Source organism: Rousettus aegyptiacus, unplaced genomic scaffold (genome assembly GCF_014176215.1).
Source record: "Rousettus aegyptiacus isolate mRouAeg1 unplaced genomic scaffold, mRouAeg1.p scaffold_m13_p_3, whole genome shotgun sequence".
Classification (NCBI taxonomy): domain Eukaryota; kingdom Metazoa; phylum Chordata; class Mammalia; order Chiroptera; family Pteropodidae; genus Rousettus; species Rousettus aegyptiacus.
The window spans coordinates 67,158,687-67,173,454 of record NW_023416306.1 but is presented as its reverse complement, the minus strand read 5'-3'; the positions used below and the strand labels follow the sequence as shown (position 1 = coordinate 67,173,454).

The 14,768-nt window shown below is 33.1% G+C and overlaps 1 protein-coding gene across 18 annotated transcripts in view; it reads left to right on the top strand.

Annotated features, from left to right (window-relative positions):
* LINGO2 (leucine rich repeat and Ig domain containing 2) overlaps positions 1-14,768 on the top strand; it is a 1,061,594-nt gene that overhangs the window by 738,327 nt on the left and 308,499 nt on the right. The window contains exon 7 of one of the 18 annotated variants that reach the window (XM_036217645.1): positions 10,523-10,611. The exons of the other annotated variants lie outside the window; for them this stretch is intronic. The gene's annotated coding sequence lies outside the window, so the exon portion shown is untranslated. The remainder of the gene's footprint in view (positions 1-10,522; positions 10,612-14,768) is intronic. 18 annotated transcript variants of the gene reach the window in all.

Sequence of the window (14,768 nt, the reverse complement as noted above, 5' to 3'; positions counted from 1 at the left end):
CAAATACCTAAAGTTAAAATTCAGCCAAGAGGAGAGTTGACAACAGGTTTTAGATTCCAGTATCACCCTTTGGAAATGGATCACTGTTGCATTGCTGAAACCCAGAATTGTACAACTCTGGTTGGGCTGGGCATGGGAGGTTGGAAATATCACATAAGGATAAGGTTCTCATGTTTGCTGGACTACATATGTAGGATTTACACACATATATAGGATTTGAGACACCTTACAGTAGAAATACTTATTTTGCACTAGAAATATACACATTAAAAGATATAGCCCAAGAAAAGATATGAATGAGAAGACATGGTTAAACAAGAGAGCACAGACATGTGGAGAGCCATAGTTTTGCTGCAGATTATGCCTTGAACTTCCTTGAAATTGAGAAATGGAAGACTAATCATTTCTACAGTAAGCATTTTTCAGAAAGAAAAGCATTAATAGACCATATCTTAGAAGAAGCAGAGCTTTTTCTCTCTCTATTAGTTTCAGAAACACTTTCTCTTCCTTTTTGAATAGTTGGATCCATGTTGTAGAGAAGAATTGCACATTCCTGGCAACTTGTTCAGTATTCATCCCAACTCTACCCTGTGGGGAAGAAGAGAGGATAGTAAATGTGTGATTAGTCATAGAAAGCATCTAAAGTTGACAAAAAAATAAACATGTTATTCCATTGTGGATATATAGGCAAGTTCTACCATTTACAATAATGGGATGCTAAAGTTGGCCTATTTCTGTGAACTTTGTGGTATAGTGGAAAGAGCTAAGGATTTGTAATTAAGAAATCAGTCTGGATACTTGTCTTTTGTGTGAGAATTATGGGAAGCAACATACACTATATGATTTGCACAATGATTAATATAGTTAAATTTGAAAAGGGTTTGGTAAAATATAAATCATTTATTATTATATACCTCATAATTATCCTTTTAGGTATCAAATAATATCTTCAGAAAATGGCAAATTCTGTACAAATCAAGTCTTTTCTGAATATGTTTATTATCAACATTTTTTTTTGTTGTTGTATTTTTCTCCAATTGTTTTATTAGCTGCTTTCCATGGAGAATTGAGACTTCATCACTATGAAGTGTATCTTTTCTTGGCTAATGTTCTGTCTGTACTGTGCTTTAGAAGTCACTGTCATAGGGTTGTATTTCACAGAACAATATTATTACAACAATAAAGAGTTGATTTAAGTGAGTCTGAATAGCAAAATATACCAGTAACACACAACTAAAATGATTGGTAACGTATATAGTAGTAACATATGTCTGAAATAATGGGTAACATATGGAATAGAAATAAGTCTCTATGTCCTGTCCTTTATTAAATTGCCAAAACATCTTTTCTGGTTATCTCTGTTGTCAGCATATTTTAAAAAACTAAAGTTATAAAATTTAGTTTTTTTTGTGTATGATAGAGATAAATTTGAAAATAGCCAGGCATATCTATTACATTGGTTAAAGATTTATCTCAGCTTAAAACTTGCTTTTTCTACTTATATGAACTTTCTTTGTTTATTGTACAATTTAAATAACAGTATGTAATGAGAAATTGGTCCTTGCTCCCCTTAGTTTTTTGTCTTATGATTTATGATGTACTTTTTTAAGGGACTCATTAGGTTGTTTTATTGCTATGCATTGTATTTACCCTTTAAAAAGAATAAAAAAGGGTTGTATTGCTACATTGTCTAAGAAAATAATGATGTGAAGAAATGATTCTGTTACTAAAATATCCTTGTGATTACTTCATCTACTACTGTGCTGAATGACCTAATAAACAAATTTTTTTATTGAAATATTTTCATTACCTTATATATTTTTTATAATGAGCATTAGAAACCTGTGACTTTACGCTCTGAAGACAAACTAACAATTCCAGAGTCTTTTTTTTTCCTTGAATTGTTTTGAACTGCTTAGAAATTAGCCAAGCTCTTCCCAGTTACATTCACTATTTGAGTTTAAATAAACTACCAAAGGAGAGTCTTTTACTAGACGCTTGTCAGAAAGTTTGTCAAGAATACAGCAATAAAAGATATCTCTCACTTGTAGATTTCCTTTTTCCTCTCAGTAGAATTCCAAAATAACCATTGTTCTATTTCCTTCAGTGTGATGTATGTTGGAATAATACTTTTCTGACTTCAAATCAATTTTCATGTATTTATAAATACTTTATCCTCCATTCAGAGAGTGTGTAATATGTTTTCAAATATTGTGCACTTCATGAAGAGTATGCTCTGTTGAGCTATTTCCTGTTTTAATAAGTAAAAAATAGCTACTGAGGGCTTATTATATACCAGACATTGTGTTTGAGAGCTTTGTATAATTTATCTCATTTAATCTTCACACTAACTCTATGAGTTAGGAATTATTCACATTATATCTATAAGGAAACCGTGACTGAGATAAATTATACAGTTTCCTTGTGGTCACAGAGGGAGTTTCGGATTCAACCTAAGGTCTACCTAATAAAAGAATTTGTGCTCTTTGCTAGAATTCTGCCCGTTGGTGAATCAATAATGTTTCTATAGTATTTTCTTGTTTTACTGAGCTGCAGAGTTATAGACCAGGTCTTTTTGGAAGTGGAATACAGCTAGGAATGAGGCTGACCAAGGGCAAGAGGCCAGTTTGGGAGGTCATTTAAGGCAAAGTAGACCCCCATAGTCACCTGTGAATAAACGAGCTACGGGCACAGAGGGGAGAGCACAGGTACAGTGGCGCCAATCAATGAAGTTGCCCAGTACCTTTCACCACAGTGAACAGAGCTTCCCACTTCCATCAAATAGGGAAGTGAAGTTTTTGTACTAGATTCTCAATTTTTACAATCATTCCCTGTAAGTAATAAATATTACTACCATTTTTCACATGCACATAGATTTCATTATAATAATTAAAATAAAAAATATTTTAAAAAATCATTGAATTCAGAACTATATTTTTAATTGTCTTTCAGCTGACTCATGCTAAAATTACTATTTAATGGGCCTAAATAAAAAAATTAGGTGCAGAAAATGTGTTGACTTTAAAATGTGTTCTCACACCCAAAAATATTCAGAGCCACAGCAGTACTGAATTTGTGAAATCCTGAACATTTACTTAGGGCTTACTATTTTGCCATTCAGATAAGCACTTTTAATGCACAATCTCATTTAATCTCATAACAATCTATGTTGTAAATTCTGCTGTTATCTCATTTGTCAGATGTAGAAACTGAGACTTAATTTCCAATTTCTGAATATCTATCATAAATAGTTTTGTGGCTATTAAAATGGATAATAAATTTAAAACAGCACAGATGAAGGCAGTAATGTTAACTGATTATGATTATTAATAGTTATAATAATAGTAGTAGTTTGCTATTAATATTAATTCCATTGAAGTCACAATCCATTAATTTCATTTATAAAATTTATTGATAATAAATATTTTGTCTATTCCAAAAAAGAGTTAAGAAAGTTTGCAAAAGGTCATAGATGGATATCTTGTTACATCTGGAGAGTAAACAGAATCTCATTAGATTTTAGGAAGAAATAAAAGACTCGAAAGGAGTTTCATGCTTACAGAGTGTGCTTTAGGTGATAACTCCAAGACTTGGGTGGTACTTATTTTGTTTATGTATGCATGTGGGGGAAGAAGAGGCTGTAAAAATTAAAGCTATGGGAGTTAATGGTATATGATTGTAATGTAGTACATGGAAAAATGTTTTTGTATTAGGTTAGGCAGCAATTAAAATTTATTATGAGTCAATATTAATTCAATTAACAAATTTTTGCTGTTACATAGAAGGTAGATATTACAGTCATTAGCTAATGGGAATATCCAAACATTTAAAAGTTATTAAGGGAGGCTTAACAGAAAATAATATGGTTGTGGTATTTCAATATTTTTAAAATGATTCTTTAATAACCATGCTCAGTCACTAATAGCTACATACAGAACTGTAGTGTCCACTTGTTCTTTCAATGCTTTCCTTCTAATATAGTTTAAATACTTGTCTTCTATCTACTAAAGATTTGAAAGAATAAAAAAAAATCATTCTGAAGGAATAATTTAATTTGCCACTTATCAGAACTATTAGGCCTTTGCATCTTTGTCTTATAGAAACCAGAAAATATTTTGATTATGGTTGGTGTTCAGAACAACTTGAGAGAGAGAGAGAGAAATATAGAGAGAGAGATATAGAGACATAGAGACACAGAGAGAGAGAAAGAGGAAGGGAAGAGGAAGAAAGGAGGGGTGAGGGAGGAAGGGAGGGAGGGAGAGAGAAAGAGACAGAGAAAATGAATGAAGAATGAAAGCTGGACCCTACTAAATTAGTAGAATTAAAAGTAATTTATATTTTATTCTTAACCTTAAATTTTATGTTAACTTAGAAGGTCATTTTCCCAGCTAAATTCTATCATTTATTTAAAAATATTTATTCCTTCTCATTTTCAAAGTAATATATGAGCATTGTACAATGTTTTTTATTATTAAAGTTATTTGTTTGTTTGTTTGTTTGTTTATTGTGATATTGGTTAACAAAACCCAGTGTTTTAGCTATATACTTTAACAGTAAGGCATATATAGCATGTATATCTTTACACTGTGTGTTCATCTCCCGTAGTTAGATTTCTTTCTGTCACCACATATTTGACTCCCTTTATCCTGTCTACCTCCTTCCTCTCCCTTCCCCCCACCCTCTGGTAACTAGTAGTCTATAGTTCATATCCATGAGCCTCTGTTTCTTTGTCTTGTTTGATTGTTGCTTTTAGGTTTATATCCCACATGTAAGTGATATCATGTGATTTCATCTCTTCTCATGGCTGAGTAATATCCCATTGTATATATGCATCACAGCTTCTTTAGCCAATCATCTATTGTAGGACACTTCATTTGCTTTCATGTCCTGCCCACTGTGAATAATGCTGCTATGAACATTGGGGTACAAATATCTTTTTGAATATGAGTTTTCAAGTCTTTGGGGTAAATACCCAGTAGAGGGATTACTAGATGATATCAATTCTTAGTTTTTTTAGAAACCTCCATACTGTTTTTCTGAATATAAGACTCAAAACAATAAAATGGATAGAAGAAAACATAGGAACTAAACTCAAGGACCTTGGACTTAAAGAGGATTTTATGAATTTGATCTCAAAGGTAAGGGAGATAAAAGCTAAAATAAATAAATGGGACTAAATCAAACTAAAAAGCTTCTGCTCAGCAAAAGAAATCATCAACAAGGTAAAGAGACAACCATCCAAATGGGGAAAATATATTTGCAAGCAACACCTCCGATAAGGGCCTAATATCCAAAATATACAAAGAACTCATACAACTCAATAACAATAACAACAAAAAAACAAGTGATCCAATCAAAAAATGGGCAGAGGACCTGAATAGACACTTCTCCCTAGGGGACATACAAATGCCCAACAATATTTGAAAAGATGCTCAACATCGCTAGCTATTAGGGAAGTGCAAATCAAAACCACAATGAGATACCATCTCACACCTGTTAGAATGGCTATAATCAACAGGACAAGTAATAACAAATGTTGGAGAGGATGCAGTGAAAAAGAGACCTTCAGACACTGCTGGTAGGACTGCAAATTTGTACAATGTTTTTAAATACAGAAAAACACAAAGAAATTTTTAATAAATTAGATCATGTTTTGTTACGAAATTAGCTACTTAAAAATGTTACTGAGAGAAGTCCTTCTGTGATTTGAATGGTCAGGTCAAAATTGTCTTTGGGATATTTTTAAGTATATAATTTTCTTATTTAAAAAAATAGACTAGTAATAAGCAAAATATTTTAAATCTATTGCTATACAAAATGTGGTTTTCTAGATGCAACTTACATTGGTAATAACTAAATAGCTTTGTAACAGTCATGATTCTGAACCCAGAAATAGATACACATGAATATTTTTAAATATCTAAAAAAATTTTTTTTGATAAAGATACAAAGCAGTACAATGAAGAAGAGTCTTTTTAAAAAATGGTGCTGGAATAATTGGGCACCTTTAACTCAAAAAATTGAACTTGAGATAAAACTAATACAACAAAATATTAGCTCAAAATGGGTTATATATCTAAATGTAAAGAGTAAAACTATAAAACTTTTAGAAAAGAACATAGAGAAAATGTACATTACCTAGAGTTAGGGGAAGATTTCTTAAATAAAATACAAAAAATACATTAAAAAAAGATAAATTAGATTTCATCAAAATTAAAAAAAAATTTCTTTGAATGGCCCTGTTAATACCATAAAAGGTAAGTCATTGATTGAGAGAAAATATTTACAAATCTCATATTCGGCAACAGACTTATCCATAATATATAAATAACTTTCTAAACTCAGCAATAAGAAAACAAATAATCCAAATTAAAAATAGTCAAAAGACTTAGATATTTCACTAAAGACTATATATAAATGGTATATAAGCACATTAAAAGATGTTCAACATTATTAGCCATTAGGAAAATGCAAATTAAAATCACAATGAGATATTGTTACACTAAAATAAAAAATAAAATATAATGGCAAATGTTGTCAAGGATGTGAAGATATAGATCTCTTATAAATTGAGATTATGCATGGCAGATATGTAAAATGATTAAGCCCCTCTGGAAATGAGTGTGTCAGTTTCTTTAAAAATAATATAAATATGTAATTAGCACACAGAGTAATGTATTCCTGGGCATTTACTTACAGAGAGGAAATCTATGTTAACACAAAATGTATATGTACATACATGTTCATATAAGTTTTATTTGTAATGGTCAAAACCCAGAAACAACTCAAATATCCATTAGTAGATGAACAGTTAAACCATTGTACATGCATGCCATTACTTCTCAACAATAACAAGGAACACACTTTCAATACTTACAACCACTTGGATGGATATTACTGAGTACTGAGTAAAAAAAAAAAAAAAAGCCAATTTCATAAAAGCTGCATATTGTGAGATTCTTAAAATGACACAATTATAGAGCTAGATATTACATGCCTGGGTAATGGGGAAAAGGAGATGGGATGATTTATAAAGGAGCAACATGAAAGAGTTGAATAGTTCTGGGTATTGATTGCACTGGTGGTTATAGGAATCTGTACATATGAAAAAATTCTCAAAGAATTATATACAAAGACATTTAAAAAAATAATTTCATACAAAAATGGCAACTGTGACTTTTCCTTGGATCATGGAGATCACAGACTTTTCCCAGGATTGACCGTGATTTTTCATTTGAGTGTTCTGTTTTGTTTTTATTTGGTACTTCTTTATATTTTCAGCTTGTTAAACTTTACTTGCATTGTTTCTATAATCTAAAGAAACCATTTAAAGGAAAAAAAGAACATGCTTCTCAAACTGAGTAAGACTACAATTAAGGAAACCCCACAGCCAGATGCTAAGCAGTACAAAAATCCACAGGATAAGCACATTTTCCTGGAATACCAGTTTTATTTGGAAATTTGGGGCAGTAGACATGAGGGAGGAACTTTCTTTTCACATTAAACGAGCATGAATATTCTGTGCAGTACAATGTGAAATTCATGTATATGACACATAATAGATGATTACAAAGAAATGTTTTGTTTGAAGTAAACACCTTAGGGCTGTACCCCAGATCCCTGGGGGTTTTTATGGACACCTTTCTGTGTTCATTCTTCTCTTTGATGAGAAAATAAATGTAGGATGGAAAGCACTCTTTTAGAACAAATATCATGGAACTTAACAATGCTTTAAATGCCAGACTTTTGTGTTTTCTATCTGTCATTTGGCCTATATTAGAAATGTGACACCAACGCTGCCTCCTAGACCTCAGCATAAGACCTCTGCATCAGAGGTTCTAGAGAGTGCAGATAAGAGTTAGTGGCTAGCTAGAGAAAGAGGAGGATGGTAAAAATCATGGTGATTATAGTGGATATGAAGTTCATTCCACCAACATGGTTAGTCAAGAAATATCACCCTTCTTTATTATCTTTAAAATAACTTCTACTCCTGGCCTTTATTTCAGTAACTTGACAGGAAATTCTGGCTCAGTTATTCCCAGGCTTCTCTTACCAAGCGCATGTCACCCTTGCTTTGTCTTCATGCCTGAATTCTGGTGATTAAACTTATGCCAAGGCCTAAGAGAGGTCCTTTCATAGCTATCTGGACACTGTCCTAATGCTCAGGATCCTTTCAGGCTCATGGTCTTAGTGCTCCAATGCCTACATTGGGCATGAGAAGAGTAAGCCCAACTCTTTCTGGCATATTAATTTATTCCCTTTGAGGTTCACCAAATATTCATGCTTCCAGAAAGCTAGGGATGGGACTCCACAGACAGTTCTCATTCAGCCACTGTATCTCCCAAACCCACCAGAAGCCCATTCCCTCAGGAAAACACTTACTTAAGATGTGCTATATACCAGCCATTGTATATAAGTGCCTTATTAGTAACTCTTTTATTCCCATGAAAGCTCTGTGTGGTTGATACCGTTATCATCCATTTCCTACATGAGAAAACAGGCACAGATTTCAAGTATATAATTTTGGATTAATAAACTTACACTATTTCATTGATCTATATCTTGCTGATATTTTGCCAATTACTTTCATTAGTTGCTTCTCAATTGAAAAATGTACATTTTAATCAGTTCATTAATATTTTCTTTATAGTCTATTTAGTTTGTTAATTATCTAAAGAAATAGGATATAGGTTGTAAAAATAGAGGTGATTCACTCATACTACATTTTTTGTTTTGCTTATGTACCTTGTTTTTCTAAAAAGATGGAAAGTTTTCATGTGATCCTTTTTCTTATACTCCATTAAATTTCTTGCAGTACTTAAAAAATATATGTATCCACAACATCTGTCTGCCAGAGCAGCTACTTTGTCTTCAGACAAGGATTCTGGGCAGAAGCAGCTCCTGCTTTCTCAAAGAAACAAATCCTGCAATACAAAGGAAAGCCTATAATCATAGCTTCAAAATCTGAGATATAAATCAGGATTAGATAAATTCTTGATAATTTTGCTAATGTTACTGTGCTCCAATATTATGGTTTCCTTTCTTTTATGAAATAGCGAGCCGACAAAATTATATAACAAGATCTTTTGTAAGCAATATTTTCATTTCCTTTGCTCTTTTCAAATGGATATAATGTTAGGTTTAACGCATTGAGAGGATGTCTGCTCATGTACACTTTTTAAACAATTTGGAGTGAGGATGGTACCCTTTTAGAATGTCCTACATAGTATTCATGTGAGTTTTAAAGAACTATGTATGCAAAAACCAAAGGGTATGCAAGGCCCTGACATGATTATATTTTGAAAGTTTATTAACAATATCCTTAGAGTACATTACAGCCTTAATATGAACACTTGAGAATTAGCTGGTTTTCAGTTTAGTTTAATTTTCTGAATAATAATGCACAGTTTTCATTTGATGTACTTTGAAAAACTTAAGAGTGGTTTAGCATTGGATTAGAAGGGGGAAAAGTATCTTTTCTTAATAGTGCCATCAAGTTACTATTGTGCTTGACTTTGCCAGGAAGCTATCCTAAATGTCATAGTATTTGACATTTGAGCATACCTTAGCCTCCCACCTAGATTAACTGTACACAAAGTTGCCCTTTAAAAGTCTCTAGTATGTCCTTGTAGAATTGCTGATTGACCTTGATTAGCCTTACCCTGAACATCTCTTTCTTTTAAAGAAGCTTTGGCAACAGCAGTTATTTTCTATCAAATTAGGGTTCTTCCTATTTAATGACCTATGTTGCAAAATGTAAGTATCTGCCTTCAATTGTTAAAACACAAAGACATGGAGAAGATGTTTGCCTAACTCAATCACTCATATTTTTATGTGACTCATGACTTGTGAAAAGCTCATATTGTAATGTTTCCTATATATGGGCCTCCACTTTCCACTGATTATTGAAGAGACCAGCTGGATTCTGATTAGTACAACTGTGTGAATTAAACATAAATATCTCTGAATCATAACATCTTTATTTTCCTGTTAAAACAGCTAGCTTTAAACTTCAGGGATGCAGACATCTATCTCATCCTCATTTTCTCCTTCTGATGAATGATCATCAAATCACAGATCTAAAAAACAATTCAAGAGGCCTTTGAGTCAGCTTCCACCCCCAGGCCAATACGTGCCTTCACAGTTTATTTCCTATGGACTTTTCCTGGGCCAAAGTTTTACAGGTTTCTCTCAGAAACCTATTTAGGGATTTAAATATTCCTCCAGGCATGATCCAGATTCTTATGAGGAAACAAGTCTCTTGCTTTAATCGAAACCCATCAATTTTCTTTGTTTTATTCTCTTTGGATGGGAGAAAACAGTCAGGTTTTTCCAAAAACGCATTCCTATATTGAAATTGGCTGTTATTAAACTTTTTTCTCACCCCCTTTTCTTGCTGAAGTACTTAATTTTTATTCCATTTCCATGGAGTCAACTGAAATAGTACCACAGTAGGATGATTTAAGAAGTGCCGTTGTAAGAGACTTCCACCACTGAAATATGTATTTTTTTTCATCTCCAGGGAACTGCGGATGTGAGTCTCGGGCAAAGTATCATTAGAAGAGAAAACTCAGTGTAGTGGCAGAAACTAGAAACTATCATCCAGGCCAGGTAGCAAACTACTAGCCAGATAATAGTGGACAGTTATCTAAATCTCTATTCCTTCATTAACAAAGCAATGGTGTTCTAATTGATTCGTTACTTTTTTAAATGTAATATTTTGTGAATATGTCCAAGTATAGTGGTTAGTATTTTCTAAAAAAAAAAAACTTTAATTTTTAGAGTATTTTAAGGTTCACAGTAAAATTAAGGGGACAGCATAGAGATTTCCCATATACCCCCTCCCCCCCACACACAGAGCCTCCCCACCATCAACATTTCCACCAGAATGATACATTTGTTATAATTAATGAATCTACATTAACATATTATAATCACCCAAAGTCCATAGTTACCTTATGATTCACTCTTGGTATTGTACATTCTGTAGTACTGTACAAATATTGATATTCTTGGTATTGTACAAATGTATAATGACATGTATCCACCATTATAGTATCATAAGAGTAGTTTCACTGCCCTAAAAGTCCTTCATGTTCCCTCTTTTCATCACTACTCCTCCTCCCTTAGTCCCTAATAACCGCTGATCTTTTTACTGTTTCCATAGGTTTATCTTTTCCAGACTGTCATGTATTTGGAATCATACAGTATATAGCCTTTCATACTAGTTTCTTTCGTTTAGTAATGTTCATGAGCATGAGTGAGAAACCAAATAAATATTTAGGGAGTGATTTTGTAAAGAATAAGGCCTAATATTATATAAGTGGGAACGAGAGCCTGAGAAGTTTGAGTCAAGGCCTTTCATTTCATTCTCTTAGTGTTCACTAACTGACTCACATTGGTCAACAAAATGAAGGATTTTTCTCACATACTCTATTTTTCTAAAAAGTTACCAGTGGTAATCCCAGTGGGACATTGTCACTATTTTTTGTAGTTGAATAACAAAGCTTCCAAACCTTTGACTGTGTCCTACCTGTCAGTCACCTGATCAATGTATGATATTGAAGTATTCTTAACTTACTAAAAACAGTTAATTGATAGAACCCTGTAACTTATCTGAGTTCATATGAATTACATATAGTGTTTTTTGTGTAAATTACATTACTTTTTTAACGAAGAAAATTTAAGTGATCTGGCATAATATGATTTTTCTAATGTTGTGCTTAGTGCCTTAAGGTTTCTTATGGTTTGTTTTCATGCCATTTCCAAGACTGAAATTAAGGTTAGCATTCTAAATTATTACTGTCACTATGCTTTTTTTTTTTTATTTCCAAAGAGAGCATTTTGCCCTTTGCTAATCTCTCTAGAAATGTCTCTTGCTTTCCATAGTTCTCAAGATAATAATCATCTCCTCAGTGATAAGAATTACATACTCCATAAGGTTTCTGAAGGCCTGTGTTGTGAAAGTAGCTCACATATTTATTTTGCTATTTATTTAATTTTGCTCTTGCTTTACACTGACTCTGAACTAGTTATCAAGCAGGACATATTGAACTTTTTCATAATAATTGGCCTAAATAATATCACTTACAGCCTTTTCCTTTCTTGATACTTATTTGTTAATATTCATTCTCGATCCATAAAAAGGCAAATAACAGCTTTCTTTAAACTCTTATTATCATGTTTATCTGAAAACTATTGTTTTGTTTCTGTTACACACCCTATGGACTATAGTCTTTTCTCAGTGATTTTTCCTGGATTCCCTAAATGGTTTTCCTCTTTTTTCAACCTCCTCCATTGTGATTCTTCTTGCTTCATGTTTATTATTGTTCTCCTTGTAAAAGATTTTAGATATTTACAGAGTCTGAAAGTTTGAAAGAAATATTTGGGACCCTGGCTGCTGAGAGTGTATATTTAGATGGACATAACCATTTCTATTTATAAGTGACTTATACACCGTCATCATGGTTTTATAAGAACAGCTGCCAGTACATATTATCAAATGAAACTAAAATTAGCCATTTTTTTTTATTGCAATACAAAGCTCATACCCGTCTGATATCAGTGTAGACTTACTTTGAGGATGACAAAAGCATGAGTGCCTATTTTTACCATTTTCAATAAAAAACAAACATAAAATTCTGGGAGAAAATTTGTCAGTTTGACTTTAAAAGGAATTATGGCCTGTAATTATTAAACTCTGGAGCAAAGTATCCTCCATACTCAGGGCCTTCCCCTGAGGGAGAAATGGAATTAGATTATACTTGGAAGGAGACAAAAATTTTTCACTGTAACTAACAAAATAAGCTTGAAAAAACATTCTTGCTGATGTTAGTGCCTTCCTCAGGCCTGGCTTCAAAACTTTACTGCCTGCAGATCCCATACTTTTCTCTCCCTGACTTCTTAATACTCATTGAGCTGTGGGTAGGAAAGGAGGCAGCAGACTACTGATTGTGAAGAGTAAAATGAGGTCCTTAACTTCCCCAAATGCCTTCCTCAGCGATGGCATTTATGTGCCCAGGACTGAACCATGTAATCAGCACACCACAATTACCAAATATGTCACCTATTGTACCAATTTTCTGATAAATCTAATCTTCAAGAAATATTGAACCTTCCTAATTTTTGTGGACCATAGAGGCTATAATTCATTATTGAAAAATATTGTTGATAGCTTTTATTCAATTATTTATTTTTAAAATATTTAATGAGTATATACCATGTGTTAGCACACAGCATTATGTTCTGAGGATGAAACAGCAAAAACAGTGAACAATTCAGATACGCTCTCTGATCTCATAGACTGTATAGTCTAATGGAAGAACCAGGCAATAAAACAAATGAACAACAAAAAAAGTAATTACTAATTGTGGTGAAAGCTATATAAGAAACAAACAAGGTGCGGTGACATGGAAGTGCAAGTTTTTTAGTTAGGAATGTCAAAGAAAGTAAGATTTACATGAACACCTTGTTCTATGCTCAGAGGAGCATAGAAGAACAAAGTTAGAAGCTCTGAGGAGAGAAAGACATTGGTATGCAGTAGAACCAAGTACTTTCTCTGTGGCATTATAGAAATTGGTTGTATATTTATGTTGTCAAAGAAAAATTTAATGTATGGAACCAAACAGGTAAGGATGAATTGATTCCAGACCATTGCAATGGGGGAGAGAAACTGAACTTAACTCATTGAAACAAAAGGTAGGAGAATTTTTAAGCCTGGGAATGAGCTGGTTGAAAAGTATGGGAGGCTAATAGGCAGGAGGTTGGTCAGAGTGATTAAACCACCTGTCTCTACTAATTGGTGCTGATTAGACTCCCGCCCTCCCACAGGGTCTGGGAGATAGGAGCTGTCTTTCTTGATGATTACATTTCATAGAGATGGCTCTTAGGTCCTTAAACATAACTTTACTGTCTAAAGTTTAGTCAAGGTGAGGTGAATGGTAAGTGTGTAAATATGAGAGAAAGAGAGAGAGTGGGATGGGAAGGAGCATCAGAGAGAGAAACAGAAACAGAGACACAGAGAGACAGAAAGAGAGGAGAAAGACTGAGAAACAGGCAGAAGAGGTGAAAGATTGAGAGTGTTTGGATTAGACAGATTGATAAAGAGAGGACTGACATAGAAGAGGGAGAGAGGGGAAAAATAAGAGAGTACTGAGAGAAGAGATGATAAATGGTAGATAGATATAGATAGATGATAGATAGATGATAGATAGATAGATAGATAGATGAATGACCAGTGAGAAAAATTAAAAAAGGGAAAGTTATAAAATACAGCTTACCACTTCATAGTCACACAAATGCTAATGACTATACCTATTTCTCTCACTTTTGAAAATCTAGTACCGAAACCAGAGGCAGATTCAGGATTTGTGGGACCTGAAGCTTATAAAATGGGGGGAGGTGGTTATTAAGAAAAGGAATGAAAAATTGCTACTACAAAACTAGAAACTAGGCCTTGCCTGGGCCCCAGACCAGCAAGGGCTCTGAATCTTAAATTCTCATAGCTTAATGGTTAATCCTTTTCTGACTCATTTTACTCACTTGTCCAACATTTTGCTTTTAGATAAATATTTTCCCCAGTATATTACACCAATGCTTTTGATTATATAAATGCTTGTGACTTATAGAACCCATAAAGAAAGTTATTTTAACAAGCAAATGTATCATTGTTTCCTGGTTTGTTTCATTCACCTGGCTGCTTTCATCACCTATTAGTATTTTAGGGATAGCTTTTTTAATTGATTATATATATATATATATGCTTTAAT